General features: G+C 38.9%; 1 long non-coding RNA gene and 1 pseudogene across 3 annotated transcripts; one reads left to right on the top strand and one right to left on the bottom strand.

Annotated features, from left to right (window-relative positions):
* LOC123592462 lies at positions 1-27440 on the top strand. Of its 3 annotated transcripts, none has more exons than XR_006709787.1 (6): positions 1-152; positions 5088-5179; positions 19608-19669; positions 20475-20654; positions 24357-24613; positions 27393-27440. It is a non-coding gene; the product is annotated as an uncharacterized LOC123592462 (long non-coding RNA). The 3 variants fall into 3 exon arrangements; XR_006709788.1 differs by lacking the exon at positions 27393-27440 and adding an exon at positions 24169-24228 and having other exon boundaries at positions 24357-25044; XR_006709786.1 differs by lacking the exon at positions 27393-27440 and having other exon boundaries at positions 7-152; positions 24357-25044.
* Positions 11819-12671, bottom strand: LOC123592461 (annotated as a pseudogene).
* Positions 27441-27806: the final 366 nt, after the last annotated feature.

Consider the following 27806-nt stretch of genomic DNA (forward strand, 5'->3'; position numbering starts at 1 on the left):
ACTTTGGTTTCCCCGTTAGTAGCGCATGCGCAGCATACGACTGCCGCCAGCTTTGTCTCCCGAACACCTCGTTCACCATTTCTTCCTCCGGAGTCGGAAAGGCGCGCTTCTTTGGGCTCTTGAGAAGGTGGTCCGGAAGCTGGCGACCAAGGGTAGTTGTTCGCCCTCATCTGCTGAGACTATAGAGGTCGCCCCCACCCCCACCCCAGGGTTGAAGTAAGGGTGCAGTGGGCAGGGCGGCGCAGCTGGGGAATCGGTCCTGCGTTGGGTGTTCTCTCAGAGCCAGAACCCGAGTGGGGAGCGCGCGTGCTAGTGACCCGTGATGCGGCTATGTCGCTGTCATCTTCCCTTTCCATTGGGTTATCCTGGGTGTGAGCCTGCGCCACACGAATGTATTCTCTCACTCAGGAGAACCACAATCCACCCTCTCTTCCACTAATGTAAATCTAAGTTGGCCTGTTTTTGTTTGTTTGTTTGTTTGTTTTAGATTTTTAGCTACCCAGTTCAGGAAATACCTTCTATCTTGTTCGTGATTTCCATCCTAATCTCATGGTGCTAGGACTAATCCACCGTTGCCATCTTTAGGTGTTTACCATTGTATTTGGCATCCCCCATCCTTTCATGGTATTTGACTTGATTTGACATGATAACATTTTTAAAATTTTATTTAATTCCAAGTTAGTTAAAAAATAGTGTAATAATGGTTTCAGGAGTAGAATTTAGTGATTCATTACACATAACACCTACTACTCTCAACAATACCCTCCTTCATGCCCATCATGCCCCCACCCCCCTCCCAGCAACCCTCAGATTTTGTATTTAAGAGTCTTATGTTTTGCCTCCCTCTCTGTTTTTATCTTATTTTTCTTGCCTGTATGTTCATCTGTTTTGCTTCTTAAATTCCCATATAAGTGAAATCATATATTTGTCTTTAACTTATTTCACTTAGCATAGTATGTTCTAGTTCCAACCAAGTTGTAGCAAATGGCAAGATTTCATTCATTTTGATCGTAATATTCCATTGTGTACACACACCACACTTTCTACATGCACTCATTCAGTCGTTGGACATTTGGGCTCTTTCCATAATTTGGCTATTGTTGATAGTGCTGCTATAAACATTGGGATGTATGTGCCCCTCCGAAACAGCATACCTGTATCCTTTGGATAAATACCTAGTATTACAATTGCTGGGTTGCAGGGTAGCTCTATTTTTAATTATTTGAGGGATTTCCATAGTGTTTTCCAGAGCAGCTGCACCAGTTTGCATTCCCACCAACAGTGCAGAAGTGTCCCCCTTTCTCTTCCTCCTCTCTAGCTTTGGTTGTTTCCTAAGTTGTTAATTTTAGCCATTCTCACAGGTGTGAGATGGTATCTCATGGTTTTGGTTTGTATTACCCTGATGATGAGTGATGTTAAGCATCTTCATGTGTCTGTTAGCCATCTAGATGTAATCTTCGGAAAAGTGTCTGTTCATATCTTCTACCCATTTCTTCGCTGGATTATTTGTTTTGTGGGTGTTGAGTTTGATACATTTCTTTACAGATTTTGTATATTAACCCTTTGTCTGTCATTTGCAAATATCTTCTACCATTCAGTTGGTTGCCTTTTAGTTTTATTGTTTCCTTTGCTGTGCAAAAGCTTTTTATCTGGATGAGGTGCCAATAGCTCATTTTTACTTTTGTTTCCTTTGCCTCCAGAGACATGTCTAGTAAGAAGTTGCTGTGGCCAAGGGCAGAGAGGTTGTTGCCTGTTTTCTCCTCTAGGATTTTGGTGGTTTCCTTACACTTAGGTCTTTCATCCATTTTGAGTTTATTTTTGTGTATGGCATTAGAAATTGTTCCAGGTTCTTTCTTCTGTAGATTACTGTTTGCTGAAGAGACTGTCATTTTTCCGTTGGCTATTCTTTCCTGCTTTTTGGAAGAGTAGTTGGCCATACATTTCTGTATCCATTTCCGGGTTCTCTATTCTCTATTTTGTTCCATTGATCTATGTCTGTTTTTGTGCCAGTACCATACTGTCTTGATTACAGCTTTGTAATACAGCTTGAAGTCCAGAATTGTGATGCCTCCAGTTTTGGTTTTGTTTTTCAACATTACTTTGGCTCTTCGGGGTCTTTTCTGGTTCCATTCAAATTTTAGAATTGTTTTTTCTAGCTCTGTGAAGAATGATGGTGTTATTTTGATAGGGATTAGCTGAATGTGTAGATTGCTTTGGATAGCATTGACATTTTAACAATATTTGTTCTTCTAATCCAGAGGCATGGAATGTTTTTCCATTTGTGTCTTCTTCAATTTCTTTCATAAACTTTCTATAGTTTCCAGATACAGATATTTTACCTCTTTGGTTAAGTTTATTCCTAGGTATTTTATGGTTCTTGGTACAGTTGTAAATGGGATTAATTCCTTGATTTCTCCTTCTGCTGCTTCATTATTGGTGTATAGAAATGGCCACAGATTTCTGTACATTGATTTTATATCCTGCAACTTTGCTAAAATCATGGATCAGTTCTAGCAGTCTTTTGGTGGAGTCTTTCAGGTTTTCCACGTAGAGAGTGAAAGTTTGACTTCTTTCATACTGATTTGGATGCCGTTTATTTCTTTTTGTTGTCTGATTGCTGACTCTAGGACTTCCAGTACTATGTTGAGCAACAGTGGTGAGAGTGGACATATCTGTCATATTCCTTTTTTAAAAAAATATATTTTTTTAATGTTTATTTATTTTTGAGAGAGAGAGAGAGAGAATGCAAACAGGGGCTGGGCAGAGAGAGAAGGAGACACAGAATCCAAAGTGGGCTCCAGACTCTGAGCTGGGCCCACTAGGCCCCAATGCAGGGCTCAGACTCATGAACCATGAGATTATGACCTGAGCCGAAGCTGGACACTTGACCAACTGAGCCACCCAGGTGACCCTCCTGTCGTATTCCTGACCTTAGGAGGAAAGCTCTGTTTCTCCCCATTGAGGATGATATTAGCTGTGGGTCTTTCGTATATGGCCTTTATGGTGTTGAGGTTTGTTCCTTCTATCCCTACTTTGTTGACTTTGTTGAGGGTTTTTATCCAGAAAGGATGCTGTATTTTGTCAAATGCTTTTTCTGCATCTATTGAGAGGATCATGTGGTTATTATCCTTTTATTAATGTTATTTATCACATTGATTGATTTGTGGATATTGAACCATTCCTGCAGTCCAGGAATAAACCCCACTTGATCATGGTGAATAATTATTTTAATGTATTATTGGATTTGATTTGCTAGTACCATGTTGACAATTTTTGCATCTGTCTTTATCAGGGAAATGGTCCATAATTCTCCTTTTTAGTGGGGTCTTTGTCTGGTCTTGGGATCAAGGTAATGCTGGTAATACACAGAATCTGAAGCAGGCTCTGAGCTGTCAGCACAGAGCCCGACATGGGGCTTGAACCCACAAACCGTGAGATCGTGACCTGAGCTGAAGTCAGATGCTCAACTGACTGAGTCACCCAGGTGCCCCTAAAAATCCAGTCTATCTTTAAGATAAGTTTGGTAAAAGTCTTTTAGTCATATAATTAAAAAATTAAAATGTAGAAAAGTATATAGTGAAAAATCTGTTTCACATCCTTACAGCCTATTTGCTCAATTTCCAATGCACCCCATCCCAAAGACAACTAGTTGGGAGGTTATGGTAGTTTATGCTAGTTGGCTAGACAACTAGTTGGGAGCCAAGGAAATACAAATACACTTATTTTCCTACTTTCTTTTTTTTACACACAAAGAGTAGCCTAATATACATAATGTTCTGCATCCTACTTTTTTTTCATTTAAAAACATTTTTGAGGGGCGCCTGGGTGGCTCAGTCAGTTGAGTGTCCAGCTTCGGCTCAGCTCATGATCTCACAGTCTGAGTTTCGAGCCCCGTGTCGGGCTCTGTGCTGACAGCCCAGAGCCTGGAGCCTGCTTCAGATTCTGTGTCCCCTCTCTCTCTGCCTCTCCCCCACTCATGCTCTGTCTCTGTCTGTCTCAGAAATAAATAAACATTAAAAAAAATTTAAAAAATAAATAAAAAATAAAAACATTTTTGAGATTCATACGCATATACAATGTTATCACTTTTTGTACAGCTGTACAGATTCCATGGTATGGCTATACTATGTGTTTTTTTTTTTTTTTTTTTATTTTTTATAACCAGTCCCCTATTGATAGCCATTTGGGATTGTCTATTATGAACAATGCTGTAATGAAAAAAATTGTTGTTGTGCAAATTTATGATGATACAAATTCCTAAAAGACCATTTCTGTGTTAAAAGTTATATGTATTTGAAATTTTGATAGATAAATGCCAACTGCCTTCTGTAAGCATCATACTAATTGAATTTCCACTACCAATGTGTATATATTTTCCCATAGTATTATCAACAAAATGTTAGCATACTTATTTCATTTGATGACTTGATAGATTGTCATGATATCACATAATATTTTTAATTTTCATTTCTCTTGGGAAATGAGCATCTTATATTTAAGAGCCATGTATATTTTTTCTTTTCTGGGAACTCAGTGTAAACCATTGTCAATTTTTCTATTGATTTGTTTTATTCATTAATTTTTAATGTATTTTTAGTTTAGTTTTTTTTTTTTTTTTTTTTTTTTAATGTTTATTTTTGAGAGAAAGAGGACATGCATGGGAGGGGCAGAGAGAGAGGGAGACACAGAATCAGAAGCAGGCTCCAGATTCTGAGCTGTCAGCACTCATGGGGCCTGAACTCATGAATTGGGAGATCATGACCTGAACCAAAGTCAGAGGCTTAAAAGACTGAGTGAGTCAGGTACCCAAATATACATGCTGCTTCTTAATAAAAGGACCTGCAGCAGAGATAATGTATTCAATATGATTGGGAAAATTGAAAGGAAAATTTTCTGCCAAGCTTAATTCATTTGCTGTGATGGAGCATATTTCAGTCTGAGCTTCTATCAGCTATGGCAAAAAGGGAAAGGTATTTGGCAAAAGGAAACAAATAGAAAACCTTTAGTGGGTTCTAAAAATTCTAAACGAACTATAAAGCTATAAGAGGAATCCATTACCCTGACTCTGTTTTGTTTTTTCCCCCTAGAACAAGACAAATTCATAGGAAAAATGGAAAAGCAAAAGTTCTGATGTTTTGCTTTTGATTTCACCAGCTCCAGGTGTTTTCTTTTTAGAAAGGTAAGAAATTTATCTCAGAAACTAACAAATATGCTGTGCTTGAAAGATTCATTCTCACTTAGATTGCTGAAAAGCATCTCTAACAATTCAGTTAAAATAAGAATGCTTACCTGTCTAGTATTTTTTTTAATTTAAATTATTTATTTATTTATTTAAGTAATCTCTACAGCCAAAGTAGAGCTTGAACTCATGACTCTGAGATCGAGAGTTGCATGCTCCTCTGACTGAGCCAGCCAGGCGCCCCCACGTGTCCAGTATTTGATTCAACTGAAAATGGACACCAGAAAATCCCTTTCTTTTTAATAAATTAAATAAAAATAATTTAAAATGAGTACTTTTGAAAGCACTGATACTATAAAAGGTAATACTAAAAAATAAAGGTCCTGAAGAAAACAAAATACTTGGAAACTTACAAGATGGTATAGGGACATTTGGAACCCCAAGGTCAGTATGAAGATTATTTTAAGCTGAAGACATTTGAGAATCAATACGTGCAGAAAGAAGCCTTCTCAGAGCTTCCCTTATCTAACTAAAAGCAGAAACGTCTGGGAAGTGAGGCTGCAAGAATTTCCCTGTCAGGGTCAGCCTATCCCAAGGAGAGAAATCAAGAGTAAACCTACTATAAATCCCTTTCCCAGAAGAGTTTTATGGCCATGAAAAGTAAGGAAAACCACTCACAGCAGCATAAACAAACTATCACAAAGGTTCTTTCCAGGTTGTTTTTTTAAAAACCCATTTGTTTTTCTTAAGTAAATCTCTTTATTCTTCCCACAAAGTCTGTTTTTCTCTACTAAATTAGGTTAGCCTCTGGCTAACTGTTCAATGAGCTAGATTCCTCCTTTATTAACACCATATGCCTATGAATAAACCTTAATTATCAGATCCCCAGTTGCTGAACTTAAAAGGGTGGAGGAAGTTTTTCCTCTCTAACAGTGGTCAAAGGGACAGCAGTTTTTTCAATGAGGAAAAGAAAATGCGGTGGTGGTGCAGGGAACTTCAAATATTTTCCAAAAAGAGGAAATCTAAATGGATCATAAACAAAGCCTTTTAATTTCATAAATATCCAGAAAAGGCAAATTTAAATCACCCTTCTGATTGACAAATATTAAGAATCTGACAGTACCCAATGTTTGGCAAGAATGGTGAACAACAGGAACACTCAAACACTGCTGGACAGAGTGTAAATAGACGCAACAATTTTACAAACAGCTTGACATTTTCTAAAAAATTGAATATACAGTTATTCTAGGACCCAGCACTTTCACTCCCAGCTATACACTCACCCTTGCTACTCAACTGCGGACTATACACCAGAAACCTCAGCATTTCCCAGCAACTTGTTAGAAGTGTAAATTTCTGGGCCTTACTATAGATCATATGAATTAAACTCTGCATCTTAACAAGATCTTGAGTGATACATAAGCACCTGTGCCCCAGGATCCATGGACAAGAATGTTCTTGATAGCTACAAACAAATAATCCCTTTATCTATGAACAGGAGAAAGTATGCTATATTCATAAAATATATGAAAACTATATGTTAATGAAAAGGAACAAATTACAGTTAAATGCAACATGGATAAGTATCACAATGTTGAGAAAAATAAGTAAGACAAAAAAATACATAGACTATAATTCATATATGTAATCTTCAGTAACAGTTATAACCAAACTGTGCTGTTTATGTATGATAAGGTACATTAAGGTAATGATACTAAAAAGGGGAGAAAGTAAAGCAAGAAATTGATTCAGGGTGAAATCAGGGTGGAATTTCTCCAGAGGAGAGGGGTGAGTTGTGATCTTGGAGGGAGGGAGGCAGTTGTAGGGTGCTTACAGAACAGGCGTATGTGTTGGATAGTGTCTAAAGTGGTTCTATTTTATAAGTATTTAAATGGTATATAAGTTCCGTGTAGTTTTCAGTATGTGTGTTATATTTCACATTAGATAAATAAATGCTATAGACTTATTTCCAATGATATCTGGATGGCTGACAATGAGAAAAACAATAAACAGGAAGTAACAGCAAAGTAAATTGGCACTGGATAGACTAGAAAAAGAAAAACCAAGGCCTCCCAGTATTTGTTCTATTGAAAATAAGGCCTTTTTTTTTTTTTTTTTTTTTCCTGGGTAAGGCAATCTTTATTTTCCATGAGGGAAGTTTGGGCATACAGACTCAAAGAGTGGATGTGTTCTAGGGGGAGGGGTAGAAGGAAGCAGGAGAATGGGAGGAGGCTACAGACCATGCCAGGGTGGAGGAGGAGATGGGGATGACAGAGAGTGGGGAGGGGTTGGGGTTGGGTGGCAGGGGTGGTAGTGGTAGATGGACACAGGATACAGCACTTAGAGATCAAAGAGGAGGCCATACCCCAAGCTCTCAGCTTACATGTTTTCCTCCTTCCCCTAGTCCTGCCCCCTGTCCACCTGTTTGCATTTGACCACAGACCCTCACAGGAGTAGCAGTTCAAGAACCCTTTTCTGAGTCAAACATAGAGGGAAATAGTGTCCCATGTTGGAACTATCAGAGGTACATCCCAAAAATTGAGTTAAGGAAGATTTGGCCACTAGGGCACCTAAATAGGAAGTTAGGTAAGGTGAAGAATGCCCAAAAAGAAAACAATCAACCTCGGCTATGCTTTCTGTAGCTTTTATACCTAGATCTGATGTTCATGGAGTGGCCTTGAAGCCTCTCATTATCATGGCCTTGATGGAGATTGGTGAATATATTATTTTAATCTGGAGAAACTTCCTTTCTGTGTAAAATAGACTATGTAAGATAACTAAACTTCAAATTGTTGAAAATAAACCTCACTTGAGGGGCGCCTGGGTGGCGCAGTCGGTTAAGCGTCCGACTTCAGCCAGGTCACGATCTCGCGGTCCGTGAGTTCGAGCCCCACGTCGGGCTCTGGACTGATGGCTCAGAGCCTGGAGCCTGTTTCCGATTCTGTGTCTCCCTCTCTCTCTGCCCCTCCCCCGTTCATGCTCTGTCTCTCTCTGTCCCAAAAATAAATAAACGTTAAAAAAAAAAAAAATTTTTTAAAAAAAAAGAAAATAAACCTCACTTGAAAGAAAAAAAAAAAAAACCCAGAAATTCCTAAGAATGTGTCCAAACATTAACAGATGATAACAGGAACAAAGAAATCCTTGGGTTCATGACCACTTCAGAATATACTTCAGAATACAACTCACTTTTTTTTTTTTTTTTTTTTTTTACAACTCATTAAGAAGGCTGGGCTTAAAATTGTACTCGGGACTCTAAGAAAGTAGGGATAAGACAGAGGAAGATAAATTTAGGATGGACTTTGAGAAAGAAGTGGCAAAGAAATCTGAAAAATGTTACAAATTTCTGGAAAGATAAAACATAAGAAATCACTAAAATTTATAAAAATAAAAATGGTCATTAATTGTCTTAGTCCATTCCGGATGCCATAAGAAAATACCACAGACTGGCTAGTTTATAAACAACAGTAATTTATTTCTCACAGTTCTGGAAGTTGGGAAGTCCAAGATCAAGGTGCCAATATGGTCACTTGGTTTACAACTGTGCTTTAGTGCTGTGTCCTCTCTTAGTGGAAGGGGCAAACAAGCTCTCTGGGGTCTCTCTTATAAGATCATTAGTTCTACTCATGAGGGCTCCACCTCATGGATAAGCCCCTCCCAAAGGACCTACCTCCTAATACCACTACACCAGGCATTAGGATTTCAACATAAGAACTTTTGGGGGAAACACGTTAAGACCACAACATCAATGAAGCAAAAGTTGTTAAAGAAACCATCAAATGTGAGCTATTTCAAAAGTAGGGGGCAAGAAATTCAGGTTTTGGAAAATAGAGCAGTTGCCACAGAAAGTAGAGAATTGGGATGAACCAGCCACATTGAGCTGAGTAAAACCTTGAAGGTCATAAGAGGTCTCCAAATGTGGGGTGCCTAGGTGGCTCAGTCGGTTAAGCATCCAACTCCTGATTTTTCACTCAGGTCATGATCTCATGGTTGGTGAGTTTGAGCCCCACGTTGGGCTCTGCGATGACAGCACAGAGCCTGCTTGGGACTGTCTGTCTCCCTCTCTCTTTGCCTCTCCCCTTCTCTCTCTGTCTCTCTCTCTCAAAATAAATAAATAAGCAAACAAACAAACATTAAAAAAAAGATGTCTCCAAAAGGAAAGAACAGATCTGTTGATTACAAAATTGCAAAGAGAATTGGAACAGTTATTTTGAGATGAATTCTGAAACTGAGGACAAAAGTAATGAAAAAACTTTATGTATATACTGAAATAAGCAATAGAGAATCAGGGCCCAAGCTCTATTAGAACATGAAGACAGAAATGCTTCACTAGGCAAGATAAAGTGATACCAGCCACTCACAAATCATAGATTGTAGATGGAAGTTGGAAGACCACAGAAGGAAGTTGAAAGAGTAGTCCTGTTCATTGCGATTATTCCAGGTTTAACTAGAAACTGACCCTAAAGCAGAGTATGAAGAAACTAAAAACAAATGTTATGTACTAGGTTGAATAGTATATCTCCCAAATCCATGTCCACCTGGAACTTGTAAGTGTGACTTTATTTGGAAATAGGGTCTTTACAGATGTAGTCAAGTTAAAATGAGATTATGCTGGATTAGAGCAACTGGTGTCCTAAGAGGGGAATTTGGACACAGATATACACAGAGGGAAGACGGACAGAGATAGGAGTGATGCTGTCATCTGGCAAGAATGCCAAAATTTGCTAGCAACCACCAGAAGCTGGAAGAGTCAAGGAAGGATTCTTCCCTAGAGACTTTAGAGTTGGTGTGACCTTGCTGATGCCTCAATGTTTGACTTACGGCCTCCAGAACTGTGAGAGAATAAATTTCTGTTGTTTTAAGCCACCCAGTCTGTAGTATTTACTATATAGCCCTAGGAAACTAACGTACCCTATGATCAGATAGCGGAATGAGAAAGGTCAGGAACAATTAGTTGAAATAAAACAGTAAAAGCAGAGAATTCAATATCTGGAAAATTAATACAAAACAAGAAGATAACATTGCCATTCTGTAACAAAGTTCACTAAATTTTTTTTTTTTTTTTTTTTTTTTTACACAAGGGCAATTTTAATCCTCCATTATCCTGCAGTAACATCCACTGCTGGCTTTATATGTATTAAAACTGCATTTGCCAAGAACTGTGAACATTGAGAATCTTTACATGAAGTCACATGGTTGATACAGGTACATAGATACCTTCTAGCACCAACAGAATACATACACAATACATATCAAATGGTCTTGATGGATAAATTTGCTTCATTAGATACTCATATTTAGTAAAATTCACAGTTAATACAGAATTTCATTTTCTTAACTTATCTTTATTACACATTTTTTCTAAGATTTTAAGTATTTAAAAAAAACACCACTCATTCATTCAAGGTTGTAATTTGTAGGGCAATAAACAATGGGTTCTAAATTTCTTAAAGGTGTCTATAGCAATTTAAAATACCAGGACTCTTCTTTTCAATTTGTAGCACCTGACTTGAGACCTTTATTAAGTGCAAAGTTTAAGTTCATTTAGTGCATTCATTAAAATTCATTGTCACTGTTTCTCTTGTGAGAAAGACTTATTTCAATTGTTATTTCTCAGACTACCTATATATATAGAGAGAGAGCATGGATGTATATTCTTTCCAATTGGGTAGAATTTTATTTTCAGAATTTATAGCTAGAACAAGAACTCACAGCATCTCTGAATGGCCTTTCACTCAAAACAATGGTGATAGTAATGTATAAAATGGATTTGGGGTCTTCCCCCCTATTTAACATTACCAAACATGTTTCCAAAGTATTCTTGGAAAATATTTAAAAATATATGAATAATCTACCATATGGTACACCATCATTCTCTAACCATTTCTCAATTGTTCATTTACATCAGTTGCAGTTTTTTTATGAGTAACATTGTGGTGAACATCCTCACCCACAGTTTTAAGCAAGAATGATTCTATCTTTAGGATAATGTCAACTAAGTAGCTTACTGGGTCAGACTGCAGATGGTTTTAAGGCTTTAGTATACTTTACCAAATAATCTCCAGAACGTGAACAACTCCTACCAACATTAATTTACTGTGATCATGAAGTGGACTTGGTATCAGTGAAGGAAATTCAACCACAAATCTATTAGATGCCCAAGCATCTCAAAACTATCACACCAAAGAAGCAAGGAGACAATATTAATGATGATTAAGCCAAAATTCAAATTCTTTAAAACATTACTCAGCTTCAAATCATGATTTAATTAAATCATGATTATTTTAAGAAAATTAACTCATTAAATCATGATTATTTTTTTTTTTTTTTTAATTTTTTTTTTTTTTTTCAACGTTTTATTTTTGGGACAGAGAGAGACAGAGCATGAACGGGGGAGGGGCAGAGAGAGAGGGAGACACAGAATCGGAAACAGGCTCCAGGCTCTGAGCCATCAGCCCAGAGCCCGACGCGGGGCTCGAACTCACGGACCGCGAGATCATGACCTGGCTGAAGTCGGACGCTTAACCGACTGCGCCACCCAGGCGCCCCAAATCATGATTATTTTAAGATAATAAACAGAAAAGCTTTGCACAAAAAAATCTGTTTTTCCAAAAATAAAAAGTTAAAAAGAGAAAAAGTCAGTACTAAATGACCAAAAATTTTTATTTGACTAAATTCTATTTCACGCGTAAGCATGACAGTCTCCCCTGTTTTTTAGACTTTGGCAATTAAAAGAACACGCAGCCTTATACAGAACAGTGAAAATGCCAAGGGTGAGAGTAATCTACAGTTTTACTGTAGGATAAATATATATATTTTTAAAAGGCCTCTCTCCCTTTGGCCATATCTACTCTCAGTTCAAATCATTAAATAGGGACAAATTTTCAAAATCACTTCTTTACTTCCGCAAGATTTTCGATGCTACCATCATTCACCACCTCTGGCCATATTTCCTGAATGACATCAATGATGCCATCTGTAAAGTCTTCCTGAATGATGATTTCATCCTCTCCTGTTACTGAGATACCACAGGAGAATTTTTGAGCAAAAAATCTTTGTACTTCTTTTAGATCAATTTCAAAAGTTGCAGGGCCACATACTCTTGTTACATATTTCTTCTTTGCTCTGGGAATTTTGGCTATCATAACCTTTTGTGGTACATTCTTCTTTTTTTGCTTCATTTGACCCCTTCCACCTGTCTTTTGCTTTTTCTTCTCTTCTTCTTCCCCTGGTGTGCCTTGACCCTCACTAGTTCCAGCTTCTTGTTTGGGTGAATTTTCTATAGTTAAGTTTTGCAAACTCATTTGGAAAATTCTTCTCTAACCACTGTTCACATTTAGCGACATCAGGCATATATTCACAGTACTCTGTTGGTAATGAACAGACTCCACAGTAGAGGACTTAAAGTGGGTAGTCTGCATCTAACTTGGTATTTGCCCAGCTCTCCTTTGCAATTATGCCTACCAGATTCAGAAATATCAGCAGCCATCTCAAAAACCCAGGTGGTCACGCAACCCCTGCTGCCTCCACTCCACCATTACTGCCAGCTCCACTGTAATTTGACCCTTGTCTAGGATACAGAAGGAACTGTTGCTAAAGAGAAAAAAAATCTTCCTAAGGCAGAAATGAATTCAAGTTATCAGAATTAACATCTCACTCACAGTGCCTTCTTTAAGAAGCAGTCTGGGGCGCCTGGTGGCTCAATCGGTTGAGCCACTGACTTAGGCTTAGGTCATGATCTCATGGCTTGTTGGTTGGAGCCCTGCATAGGGATCTGCGCTGATAGCTGGGAGCCTGGAACCTGCTTCGGATTCTGTGTCTCCCTCTCTCTCTGCCCCTCCCTCACTTGCACTCTGTCTCTGTCTCTCTCTCAAAATAAACAAACATAATAATAAAAAAAAAAAAAAAAAAAAGGCAGACCTAATTTCAGTTCCTGATGTTACCATCCTGTGTGTTACTTTGGGCCTTTTAGTTAATCTTCCTAAAAAACATTCCTCATCTCAAAAAATGAGTACAAGGTATTAATTACCTAATATGGTGCAGGCTTTGTAAAGCACCCATTATGTAGTAGGGACTCATAGTAGTGTACTTCCTTTTTCCTTACCCTAATAAAAGATGATAAAATGCTACTTAATAAGACTTCGGTGCTGTGCTTATAAAATGTACATGCCACAAAGGGTACCTTACTCTGAAATTTATACTGCTGTCTTATTTCCCTCATGAGCCTGTGGTGGTGAACTTAACCAAATATATTTTCTAATCTCCCACCCTTAGTGACAGACTGATGCATATACCAAATCTTACACTGTAAACACTTGACTTGTTGAAAGAAAAGTAGAGTAGAAAGATTTTTTAAAAAGAACAAGTATGAGGTGAAAAACTTGCTGTTATAATGAACAGAGGTCTTTAGAATTAATTGAGGAAGATTCCTTTCTCCCCCTGCTCTACCCTCTTCATCACCGCAAAGATGAAATCACCTTGTATTGGTTCTTTAAAAAGGAAAGTAAAGTATAATGGAGGGACTTTATAAAGTATAAAACAAGGACAGGCTTAGAGGTTAGTTTGTTATTGTTTGTTTTGTATTTAATCTTTTCTCTACATAATCCTTTACAGATGCTTCATTTTTAAGGTTAGTAACTGCTATCTGGATGGAGGCAAGTGGGAAGGCCCCTGGAAGCAGGATCCCCTGGGTAAGAAAGATTCCATGCTCAAAGAAGACTTGGTTTAGGTTTTGTCAGGAGTGGAGAAAAATGGGTCATTTTACCCAGACGATCTTGTCTAAAAGCTGCCATCTAGTGTTCATTTCTGAGAATACATGCTGACATTCTAATCCTGTGGTTCTCTATCCCAAGGACCATTTTTATTGATGTTTTTTATGGTTATGCACAGATTCTAAGACAATTTGGTTACCAAAAGGAACACAATGTTAGAAGGAAATTGTTTTTCAGATATTTTCATCATATACATATAGTACTGCCAAAATAGGACTTTAGAATAATAACAGTATAATAATATTTCTGAAGGAGATTATCTCATATTGAACTGCTGTAATAGCAATTTAAAAAAAGTAACTCAGGTTATCTTATCCATCCTTCTAGTTAGTAAATGTTGCCTATAGTTTTTATTGGAGAGAGGGAGAGAAAAACCATTTATTGTATATTTTCAATATGCCAGACTCTAAAAACATTATCTTATATAAGTCTTACCACAATCCTTTGAGTTAAGCATTCTTTTCTTTTAAAAAGTATTTTTATTTATTTTTGAGAGAGAGAGAAGAGAGCTTGAGAGAGGCCAAGAGAAAGGGAGACAGAGAATCTGAAGCAGGCTCTGTGCTGACATCAGAGAGCCCAATGCAGGGCTTGAACTCATGAACCATGAGATCATGACCTGAGCATAAGTCAGACGCTTAATGGCCTGAGCCACCCAGCACCCTTGAGTTAAGTATTCTTTACTTTTTTCCCCTCATCTTTACTGAAGTGGAATTGACAAAGGAAATTTGAGTTAGTATTCCTAACACTATTTTACATATGAGAAATTGTAGTGAAATAATTGACTTAAAAAAATTTTTTTTTAATGTTTATTTACTTTAGAGACAGAGACAGACAGAGTGCGAGTGGGGGAGGTGTAGAGAGAGAGGGAGACACAGAATCAGAAGCAGGCTCTGGGCTCTGAGTGGTCAGCACAGAGCCCTACATGGGGCTTGAACTCAAAAACTGTGAGATCATGATGAGAGCTGAAGTAAGACCCTTAACCAGCTGAGCCACCCAGGTGCCCCTAATTGACTTTCTATCAAAGAGCAAGTTGACTAAAGAACTCATATCTGTCATACTCACGGTCAGTGCGTGTTCATTTATACCACAATACCTAGTAAACTTTTTGAAATTCAGGGGAAGTCTTACAAACCCCTTTTACTGCTTTCATAAATTGTTCAAAGGCCTAAACAACTCTAGAAATCATGGCATTAAAAGGAACCTCTAAAGGGGCGCCTGGGTTGCTCAGTTGGTTAAATGTCTGACTTCGGTTCAGATCATGATATCATGGCTCATGAGTTCCAGCCCCTCGTAAGGCTCTATGCTGACAGCTCAGAGCCTGGAGCTTGCTTAAGATTCTGTCTCTCTCTCTCTCTCTCTGCCCCTCCCCTGCTCGTGTTCTGTCTCCCTTTCTCTCTTTCTCTCTCTCTCTCTCTCTCAAAATAAACATTAAAAAAATTTAATAAAAAAAATAAAAAGGAACCTCTAAACTCCCACATTGCTCCGTAGGATTATTTCCTTAAAACAGATTGTAGTTTTGAGACCTGAATCAAAATGTACACAATTCTTTTTTTTTACAATAAAGTTTATTTATTTATTTATTTTGAGAGAGAGAGTGCGAATGAGGGAGAGGCAGAGAGATGGGGAGAGAGAAACCCAAGCAGGCTCTGCATTGGTAGCACAGAGCCCGATGTGTGGCTTCAACTCATGAACCATGAAATCATAACCTGAGTCGAAACCAAGAGTTGGACTAAACCACCCAGGAGCCCTGAAAAGTTACAAAATTCTAAGTTAAAAACACTTGGGTGGTTTTATTCTTGAGTTTTGCTAAAGCAAATTCATGAAATGTATGGGTTTTTTTTAAAGATATACTTTAATTATAATACATTTGACTGAAATCCCATATTTTATATTTACTTAAACCTTTAGCTATTCTGTATTACTTCAGGAATGCAAGTTCTTGCATGGATCAACCAAATGTGCCATGCCCCCAGATTTCAATTTTTCATTGTGTACAGACTATACTAATCACAACAGAGAAAACACACAGTTAATTTTTAAAAATTAAAATATTAAATTTCCTAGATTCATTATGTAATGTATTTGATCACCTTTTGAAATTTGATGAGTATTTAACGCTAAATTCCCTAATTTGGAACAATTATTTTAGGGAGCCAGTATGATTTATTAATGAATCATTTAGCATAGAAAAGAGGACTCACTGATTGCCAGAGTCCAGCTCCAGCAGGTCCAGGGGTTCCCAAAGGAAGAACGGCGTCAGTGAAAATAAAACAAAACTAAAATAAAAAACTAGAAAATAAAAAACTAAAATAAAAAACTAAAACTAAAATAAAAAACTAAAAATAAATAACTAAAATAAAAAACTAAAATAAAAACAAAAAATAAAAATGGACACAGACAACAGCAGTGTGTTGGATTGGCCGATTTATTGTAGTAAACATGCATTATATATGCTAGTGATTTCCTTGTAACATACATCATCTATGTTTTTCTAACATTACCTAATTTTAAAAATGTTCCTATGTGTAAACAACCTTTAAGAAATAACATGGTGATTTTCCCCTAACTTTCCTGCATACCCTTTGATTATAGATTAATTTCTTACATTATTCCATTATGCATCTGCATTTATCTATAATCTACAAAGCATTCGCTTTGCTGTTCTCGTGAAAGGCCCTCCATTTCTCAACACCTCAAGTGGAACAGTTACAGGGACATGACCTCCTAACCACATGAGGCCAGAAGAACAATGTGTTTGCCTCGGTCCAAGGTGCCAGAAAGGGGCTGAAAAAGCCTTAGAAACCCATGCCCCATACATTCTCAGAGAGACAATGCACCTAGGAACCAGTGAACCATTCTATACCTTAACCGACTAGGTTCAGTCATCATCTGGAATGCCTCCGGGGGCCAGGTGGGCCTAGGGGTTGAAGTCACTTGTGCCCAGAGATACACTCCTTAGTTGCCGGAGTGGGGCTTTCAAATCCATATGTCTCTCCTTAGTTGGCTGCCTTTGCTGGCAAAGGTATGAGGCTATCCTTCCTGTAAGTAGAGGAGTCTCCATGGGGGATGGAAAGGGCTAAATGTAAGGCCGCACAATTTCTTGCGGAACCTTATTTTCTTCCCTAATGGTTCTTTTCCCAGGGGGCCTGCTGAGGGCAATTCCCCAACAGACAATACCCCAGGTAGTTTTAAGGCCAAATTACCTAAAAGTGGGAGTACAAGAAGCTTCACTGTCTGTGGGCCGCCCTGCAGTCACCAATCTGTCCACAGCCCGGGCCCTGCCACTCAGGCTGGGATAGCTTGGCTTCCAGCAATTGATTTGACATTCATCTTTCTAAAACCTGAGCTGCTTTTCTAGGCAAGATTATTTTCCTTCAATCCTGACAACAGTTCTGTTAGGTTTGTAATAATTGTGTGAATTTTTCGGCAAACTACTGCAAATACCCCTCATTTTAGGGTGCTCAACACAATAAAATTTTATTGTTCACATCACAGTCTTAACATGGATTGGTGGAGGTTCTGTTCCATGCATTCATTTAAAGAACTAGGCTCCTTCTCTCTAGTACTCTACCACCTTCAAGGCAGGTAGGATTGTCTAAATCCCAGTTTTCCCCCTTTAGGAGTCTGGCTTCAGGGCCATGCTTTTTTATCCATTCCTTCCCTATGGCTTGTTCTTACCAACCCAGAGTTAGATTTCTCTTTTTGAGCCTAAGATGTGCTTTTATTTATTTATAAATTTTTTTAATGTTTATTTTTTTTTTGAGAGAGAAAGACAGAGCATGAGTGGGGAAGGGGCAGAGAGAGAGGGAGGCACAGAATCTGAAACCTGCTGCAGGCTCTGAGCTGTCAGCAGAGCCTGTCGAGCCCAATGCTGGGCTCGAACTCGGAAACGGCGAGATCGTGACTGGGCTGAAGTTGGTAACTTAACCAACTGAGCCACCCAGATACCCCTAAGATGTGCTTTTATAAAGTTGACTATAAAATAATTTAATTCATAGAATATTAAGCATCAGACACAGTCCTTCACACTGGCAAGTTATCTTTTTGGCTAAATAAATCCACAAATACATTCAGGCAAAATATTCAGAAACAAATTCTTCACATTTCATACATATTTATGAATTGAAACTTCATGATGTTACTTTTGAAAATATATGTATAGACCTATCTGTATATATGTATTTTAATTGACTGGCAAATGGGCAGTTGTTCTTCAGACCTTAAATATAGATGCACACATACATATATTTATTTTTAACTTAAACTGTAACACATTTGTAGCATTATAAACTGTTTTTAGAGGGTAAAATTATTTTATCTGCAAAACAGAGATTACATGTTAAAACGGAGCTTTCACTTACACATATTTAGATTTTAATATTTACTCCTGCAACATTAAGATTCTTTTTTTTCCCCCAAAAAGCCGACAAGTTCTGTACTCCCTGGCCTTTAATAATTTCTTTGGATAGTGTGAAATTACCTTATTTTTATATATTTCCAGTTACTGAAAAATTAGGTTTGGGGCAATTAAGGTGTTAAATTCATCAAAACACATCTAGGGGGCCCATTTAACATGAAGAGATGGCTTCCATTGGAGCACAGATGTTTTAGGGAGTAGCTGGGTACTCTGGATGCATCCTTTCTATGGTATGACTTCCTAAGGACTATAGGCTATAGGCTTTTGGTGATAATTCAGGCAATTAGTCCTATATGGAGGCAGTTTGGTAGAAGATTCCTGCATCAACTAGTTCCGGGCATCCCAGAAGGAAACCTGGAAGGTTTAGTCAGTATAGGGTGATTTTTAAGTTAATAGCGACATCAGGGAGTTGCTGAGGTTTATTGGGGCATTCATTTTTCCAATGGCCATGCTTTTACCATGGTTACATTTGGACTACATAGTCCATTGGGGGGAAATGGCCTGTATTTGGTGCTTATCATAGGAACCCAATAAGAAGTATTTACTTTTAGACCTAAGCAAGAGGGCCCTGTACTTAGTGGCCCACACATACTACAAACACTAAACTTGTGAGGCCTGTAGGAGGCAGGAGAAAGTTCTTTTCCTTCTCCTCCTCCCCCCCTCCTCCTCCTCCCCCTCCTCCTCCTCCTCCTCCTGCTCCTCCTTCTTCTTCTTCTCCTTCTTTTTCATGGTTTTCCTCTTTTTTTTTTTTTTTGTATTTTTTATTTAATTTATTTTTTAAATTTATATCCAAGTTAGTGTGCAGTGCAACAATGATTTCAGGAGTAGATTCCTTAATGCCCCTTACCCATTTAGCCTATCCCCCCTCCCACAACCCCTCCAGCAACCCTCTATTTGTTCTCCATATTTAAGAGTTTCTTATGTTTTATCCCCATCACTGTTTTTGTGTTATTTTTGCTTCCCTTCCTTTATGTTCACCTGTTTTGTATCTTAAAGTCCTCATATGAGTGAAGTCATCTGATATTCGTCTTTCTCTGACTAATTTCAGTTAGCATAATACCCTCTAGTTCCATCCACGTGGTTGCAAATGGCAAGATTTCATTCTTTTTGATTGCCGAGTAATACTCCATTGTGTATATATACCACATCTTTTTTATCCATTCATCCATCAATGGACATTTGGGCTCTTTCTATAGTTTGGATATTGTTGATAGTGAAAGTTCTTTTCCTTCTACCATTATAGGTTCTCTGGCTGAGGCCCTGCAAATTAGACTGATGAAAGACAGACTAACAAGAGAAAAACAAGTTTGTTAATATGCGAATCGTGTATATATGTGGGAGTACTCAGAGATAAGTAACTCAAAGGGATGATTAGAACTTGGGCTTATATAGCATTAAAAAAGTTTTTTTTAGTAATCTCTACACCCAACTTGGGGCTTAAACTCATGACCCTGAGATCAAGAGTCACACACTCTTACCATCGAGTCAGCCAGGTGCTCCATGGCTTATATAGCATCTTAACAAAAGAACAATAAATGTTGAGGGGCGCCTGGGTGGCGCAGTCGGTTAAGCGTCCGACTTCAGCCAGGTCACGATCTCGCGGTCCGTGAGTTCGAGCCCCGCGTCAGGCTCTGTGCTGATGGCTCAGAGCCTGGAGCCTGTTTCCGATTCTGTGTCTTCCTCTCTCTCTGCCCCTCCCCTGTTCATGCTCTGTCTCTCTCTGTCCCAAAAATAAATAAACGTTGAAAAAATAAATGTTTAGAGAAGTGATAAAACAAAGGAATTGAGTTTCTAGGGCAGCAAATTGTGGGAAGGCAAATATATGGGGAACTAATGGAACATAAAATTAGTAAAATTTGTTATGGAGATTCCACTGCTGTAGTCTCCGAGCTGGTAAGGGTATAGAATTGTCTCTGGTCATTAACTTCTGTTCTTTCTGGTTGAGAGAAGATGGGGAATACCTTTATGAGTTTATGTTTTGCTTTTAGGCAAATAGGGGGAGGAAAGAAAGCTTTTTTTTATACTTGATTCTTCTCAGTTGCCTTCAGCTCAAAATAATCCTGATGCCAAAATGATATGTTTTGAAGTGGTGTGTTCTGCTACCCTTCAGATCCCAGGGAGATTAACACTTCAAGACATCTCTTATCTTGGACATATTCTGATGTCCTCAAAAGAAAATGTGACTGCATCCAAATGCTAGGATGGCTCCCCAGTTGTGCATTGTGACATTGTGCCAACATCAGAGATGGATACTACTGCAGAGTGGAGAGGTTCTGAGAAGCAGAAGCATGTAAGTAGGACATCATAGGAAATTACATTTTTTGCCAGATCCTTTCAGGTAGATGAATGCAAGGGATTCTTACATAACAATGACCATTTGCCAGTAGTGTGGCGCATCCATTTCTTGCTTCTCTTCATATTTCAGTGAGTGGTTCCAGAATCACTCATGAATTAGTTTAGCACAGTGTTTGCAAAGCTTTGGAAACGTTTATGAATATTAATTTATATTGTATTTAAAGTCCTCTACATGTATGCCAAGACCTGATATACATGAAATATGCTGTTAACATTGTCAACTAGATGAAAAAAATTGGCAACTAGCTGGACATTGAATGTTAAAATCATGTTAGTTTTATTAAAAAAATTTTTTTTAATGCTTATTTATTTTAGAGAGAGTGAGAGAGTGGGGAAGGGGCAAGGAGGGTGTGGGGGACAGAGGATCTGAAGCAGGCTCTATGCTGACAGCAGCAAGCCCAATGCAGGCTTGGCCTCACAAACTGGAAGATCATGACCTAAGCTGAAGTTGGAAGGCAGCTATGCTCACCACTATACCACCAACGCTGCACGACCTGAGCTGAAGTCGGAAGCTTAAGCCATTGAACCACCCAGTTGCCCCTTAGTTTTCTTTCCTTCCTCCCTCCCTCTCTCACTTCCTTCCTTCCATCCTTTCTTTTTAAATTTTCATAACAGTGTTTAATAAGGGAGTACCTGGCTGGATCAGTCAGTAAAGTGTGTAGCTCTTGATTTTGGGGTTGTGAGTTGAAGCCTCATGTTGGGTATAGAGATTACTTAAAAACCTTAAATATATATATATATATATATATATATATATATATACACATATATATATACACACACACACACATATATATATATATATTTAAGGTTTTTAAGTAATCTCTATATGTGTGTGTGTATATATATATATATATATATATATACTAAGATTTAATTACATTTTATTACTCATTGCTGTTATTACAATCACTCATGTCACCCGACCTCCTAAGTAGTGTTAGAAGTCTGATATTGAAAAAAATAAAATGAAAGAAAGAAAAAGAATGAACGAACCCTGGTAATGTGCTCCTTATTAGGAATATACCCAATTATGTGCTAGTATAGGGAAAATTCAAAGTTTTGTGAGTGTGTAACCATGAGTATCATGCTCCCTTTATCTTCACTGTTCCCTTCAAAACCAAGAAAACATATGGGTGTAGAGACCAAATAAATTTTCAAATAAGCTGAAATTAGAGTTTTGTAGCATTGAAATGTGGAGTCTTTTCACCAAAGTACACTATAACTTGAAATAGGAAACAGCAATTGGACTCTGCCCAAATCTGTTGACTAGCATTAAGATTGGGCTAATCTTTCTTAGGTGGGAACACTACAGAAGAAAGTCCCACAGGGACTGGCAGTTGAGACACTGTCAGGCAGTTATGAAAATTCATTTTACCTTTGCTGAACATTTGTATGTTGAGCCAGCTGCCTCTGACAGCACAAAAGTTCTAAATTTGACACCTTGAAAGGCTGGTGTCGAAGTGCAAAACCAAAGGCTGCAACAACCTGACTTTGATACAGTGAATGGAACCAGAGTGCACCTGCACTTAAATTCTTTCAATTTCAGCCCACAGTGGGCTCCAAACATTCCTGATAATGTTCCTGTTCAGGTTCCCTTTTTGAAGGCTCCATTTGTGGGGATAGAACATGCTCCATACAGGTGCTTCCAGCAGATGGCTCTTGCCCTCCCCTAAACTTACAGCACAGCCATTGCTTAAGTGCCCCCTTGAAAAAGATCCAAAGAAAGATATGTAAGCCCATCTATGACATTACCACTTCACAGAGGCTGCAGAGACCCCAGGCCTGAGGGAGACTCACCACATGACATGATCTCTCCATTCCAGAGCTCCAAGGCTGATGAGACCTGCAGCTGGTGGGTGGGAACTCACACCTCTAAGGTCACTGCTCTGGAAGGCCCTATGCTATGGTGTGGGAATTTATTACTAAGTGGGGTGCATTGACTCCAGCTGGTTCCCACCCTACAGGAATCCCACAGGGGACTAGGTATCATTTCCAACTTATATTTTCCAGCTGTGTGATGACCGGTCAGTCTAACAAGGAAGTAGGATGCTTCAGTGTCTGTGGCTTTAGTTCAGGTGCTGTGTGGTAGAAGCCTAGAAAACTTAGTTGACCAAAGTGATGTAGGGCCTGGCCTAATGGTGCTCACTTTCACCAGTAGATGCAAGCTCATGTGAAGCACCTCAAACCTAGCAGGTCACATGAGGCCCTAAGAAGCAGGACCATTGGCATCCAGGTCTTTCTGTCTACATGTAGGCAATCTACTGCCACCTTGGTGGAAAAATTTCTCAAGTGGTACCCTTAGTACTGTACTGTGCCACCTTTCTTCTGCTGTTATGCCTAGAATTCGTGATCCCCAAAGACCACCAGGGAGCCGAGTCCGATGCAAAAGCAAAAGAGCCTGTATTCGAGCTAGCTCGAGCTCAGTCCCCTACCTGCACCGAAGCAGCGGTGAGATACCAGGGAGAGAGAGTTTCAAAAGCATAAAGGTTTTATAGGGGTCTAGGGCAGCCGATTGGCTGGGGAAGGGGCGTGGCCTCGGCCGATTGGCTGGGGAAGGGTCAGAGTCCCGCCACACAGGTCGCTGGGCGTGTTTTGATCAGGAAGCTTGAATGGGTGAGCGGGAGGTCACTCAAAGGGAGGAGGCATGGTCTAGGTGAAGGACACAGAACAAGATGGAGCCGGCCGGCGTAGGCCCGCCCTTTCACTGCTACTTTCTCTTCCAAGATCCTGGAGGAGTAACTGTCCTTCCCAGCACACAGTGTTGGTGGAGGGTCTGGAACCAGGCAGCTAAGAGGTATGGAGACCACTGGAACACAGACAGTTCTTCTTAGGTTTGCTGTGATATGCCCATTGTCACCTTGAGTGAGCTGCAGACACTGACATCTTACCCAGCCCTGTTGGACTTTTGCTGTCTCAGCTTGCAGCTCTCTGGAGGACCAGAGTTGGTAGTCCTGACCAGTTGAATATTGGTGCATGCAGATGTCACTGGATGCCAGACCCAGCCCTGTCCTTCGCCCCATGGGCCCCTCTTTTTCTGAAACCACCATCCCCAGAGAGTTAGTTCTCCTGGGATATTCCCCAGACCCTTTGGCCAGCTTTTCCACCTTTCCCTTCTGGGGTCAATACTTTACAGTGTCTACAACCAAAATATCTCCCCACCAGGAGAACTTTCACCATCCACTGGTCATTTAGAACCCTTCTTCATTTGTGGACATCCATGGGCCTTATTCCACTTCACCTTTCTGGTAGGCTATCTTGGTCTTAAGACAGTACATGTCTCCCACCTGTATAAATGGATCATCCCTTTGGCCCTGAAGACTATTAAACTGACCCCCATTTGTTTTTTTAGACCTAAGCCCTTCAGCTCAGATTGTCCTTTCCTCAAGGTCCTTGATTACCAACCCATCATAGGACTGGAGTAACTAACCGACCTTTCCCTTTTCAAGGTAGAAGTTTCTTTACATTCTTTCCTCGGGCTACTTTGTTAAAGCGCATTTCAAAATAAGGTATACATTTTCCTTTGATGTTTAGTTTTAGCAGTTTTATCAAACAGTATTTTTCTCTTGCAGCTGCCCTGGTATTATGCATTTCTGAACCAAACAACTCATATCTGATTGTTCTATCAAAAAAATAGGTTTGACATTAGCTGCAATGGAACACCACCTCAAAGCCTGTCCTCTTTGAACTCTCCTGCTTGGGCCTCAGCTGCTGCAGCAAGGAAGCCTAGATAAGGCCATATGGAGGAGAACTGAAACCTTTGGGCAACAGCCCCAGCTGAACTTCCAGTTGGCATCTGCTACCAGCTGTCAGCTTTGGGAGTGAGGTCGTTTGGACCTTTCTTCTGTACATCACAGAATGGGAGTCCTTTTCCAGATGTACTCCATGTGTGAGGTTTGGAAAAAACACATATTAGTTGATAATATTGCAGTGTGATGGAAAAAGAATGGCAAATAAGATCTAGCAGAGAAGAATGCCAATAGGATCCCTGTGAGGTGGGCATTCCGGACAGCAAGAGGGATGGATGTTCCAAGAGTGGGCAAGCTTGAGGTGAGCAAAAAAGACACCTATTATGATGAAGTCATAGGTATTGAGCTGGAAATAAATAAGGACAGGTGGCTAGGTCCGAAGACTAAATAGAGATTTCTTGTGGCAGAAAGGTGAATACCCAATACTTGTTAGAGGTGATTGGTTTAGAAAGGGTTTTACCTTATCCAGATACTTGAAGAACCATTATACAGGGGGCAAAGAAAAGAATGCCTAACAACACTATTACTAAATTATACTTGAATTTAAAAATAAAGCCTCTTTCATTCTTAAAAGTACCCATTTCAAAAGCTTACATTGCCTACCAAACAGTCTTTATTTTTTTATTAAAGTTTATTTTATTTATTTATTTTGAGAGAGAGAGCAGGGGAGAGGCAGAGAGAGATGGAGGGTGGGAATCCCAAGCAGGCTCCACACTGTCAGTGCAGAACCTGATGCAGGGCTCAAACTTACAAACCGAGATCATGACCTGAACCAAAATCAAAAGCCAGACACTTAACTGACTGAGGTACTCCTCAGTAGCAGCAGTTTTTATTTATTTATTTTTTTTTTCTTTTTTTTTTTTTTTAAATTTTTTTTTTTTCAACCTTTATTTATTTTTGGGACAGAGAGAGACAGAGCATGAACAGGGAGGGGCAGAGAGAGAGGGAGACACAGAATCGGAAACAGGCTCCAGGCTCTGAGCCATCAGCCCAGAGCCCGACGCGGGGCTCGAACTCACGGACCGTGAGATCGTGACCTGGCTGAAGTCGGACGCTTAACCGACTGCGCCACCCAGGCGCCCCAGCAGCAGTTTTTAAAGGATAATTTGGATCATGCTCAAATAGAGCTCTGCAAATTTCTTACTGCACTTTTCTGCACTTGAGAGAGAAACTGTTTACACGAACATGAAACAAACCTAAAACCTGGACCTTCACAGAGCTTTCACTCACCCAAATAAATGCATTTATTTGTTATTCTTAGCACTTAACCTAATAATACCCCCTGGGTTATATACAACATTCTTCTGAATATCTACAATGTAGCAGTTATTTCTGAACATTTACTCCTGGAAATTCACAGGATGAACAAGTTTGCATGCCGTAGGATTTCTGAAAACCATCTTGGCAAAAATAAAATAAAAATAAGTGAGGTAGGGCACCCGGGTGGCTCAGTCAGTTAAGCATCGGACTCTTGGTTTTGGCTCAGGTTATATTCTCATGGTTTGTGAGTTCAAGCCCCACGTTAAGCTCTGCACTGATAGTCCGGAGCCTGCTTGGGATCCTCTCTCTCCCTTTCTCTCCCTTCCCTGCTTGTTCTCTCCCTCTCTCTTTCTCAAAAAAAAAAAACAAAACAAAAAAAAAAAAAAACTTAAAAAGTGAGGTAATCATTTCACAGTATATACATATGTCAAATCATTATGTTGTACATCTTAAAGGAATACAGTGTTCTATGTTGATTATATCTCAGTAAAACTGGGGGAAAATGAATGAGGGCTTTGGAATAAAATTGGAACATAATTTTATTAGCTAAGTATTTAGTCTGTCTTGGCTTAACTACAGTGAAAGTATTCTAATATTAACCTCAATGAATCCTATTCCAAGAATATGGTAGTTAATGGTAAATAGGGCTGGAAGGAAGTTCCTCATAGGTGGAGATTTTTACGAAACCAGTTAGAGTCTCAAAGTTCTATTTTTCTAGAAACATCAAAAACTATCAGGATGTGTTGAATTTTGATAGTGACTCTTGAAGATGTTTAGAAATGAAATGCACTGGTTCTTTAGTTGTATGTATATTATGGTGGATTTAATGAAAAGAATCTTCTCAGATCAAAAGCATATTTTCCTCAAATCTATCTTAGTTCCTTAACTACCTTGACATCCCAATTAAGAGCAGGGAGAAAATCAAGGAGAAGACACAGGGAAAATAAAAACTAATACAAAAGGAAGACAGTGATGTTTTACATTTGTATCCCAGCATTCTTCATTTGCCCTCATTTTTTGCTGACAATAATAAAATCTGAAGCATGCAGTCTCACATAGTGAGTAGCTCAGTCACTGTAACCTATTATGGTAATACCTGCTCATAATTCATCAGGGGACCACAAGAAATACAGAACTACATGCTCACAAAAACAGCAGCTAGCCTTTAAAAAAGAAGCAAAAAAAAAAAAAAAAACAAAACAAAAACAAAAAAAGGAAAGGAAACAAAATGTATGGGGTCATTTCTTCTCCAGAGAATAAAAAAAGACTAAAATATATCAACTGATGGCAGAATGTGAGAATTCATTATTCTTCTGTAAAATTTACAAAAATATTTGCATGCTAAAACCTATCAGAGTTTATTAACAAGCTGTCATTTATTGAGCACCTACTAGATACAGAGCACTTTTACATGTCAGTTGGGGTTACCATTCACAGTTCTAAACCAGAGTAGCAGGGACTGTTACTTGTAGTAGGGACATAACATACTTGTATGTATGTAACATAACTGTTACAACAACTCCTTTGGAAATAATACAAAACCCAATGCAAACTGGCTTAAGAAAAAGAATTTATTGGGTTACACAATGCAAAATTATTTTCAATAAAAAATAGTTTTGATTTTTTTTCCTTTTTTCTTAATGTTTGTTTGTTTATTTGTTTAGAGTGTGCACAAGGAGCAAAGGGGCAGAGAGAAGGAGAGACAATCCTGCACAAGTGGGGAAGGGGCAGAGAGGAGAGACAGAATCCCAAGCAGGCTCTGTGTCATAAGTGCAGAGCCCGATGTGGAGCTCGAACTCATGAACTAGGAGATCATGACCTGCGGTAAGATCAAGAGCCAGATGCTTAACTGATTGCACCACCCAGGTGCCCCCAAAATAGTTTTTGAAAATAAATTATATCATTGTTTCAATGTCTATATTTTCTAGAGTCCAATGGACTTCAGAACATCAAAAACTGATTATGTAATTTGCTATTAGTATTATGAGCAATTGAAAAGCTCATTTATTTACTTATTTATTTTTAAATGTTTATTTTTGAGAGAGAGCAAGCGTGTGTGCGCATGAGTGGGGGAGGGG

The sequence above is a fragment of the Leopardus geoffroyi genome, chromosome D4 (assembly GCF_018350155.1).
Source record: "Leopardus geoffroyi isolate Oge1 chromosome D4, O.geoffroyi_Oge1_pat1.0, whole genome shotgun sequence".
NCBI classification, from domain to species: Eukaryota; Metazoa; Chordata; class Mammalia; order Carnivora; family Felidae; genus Leopardus; species Leopardus geoffroyi.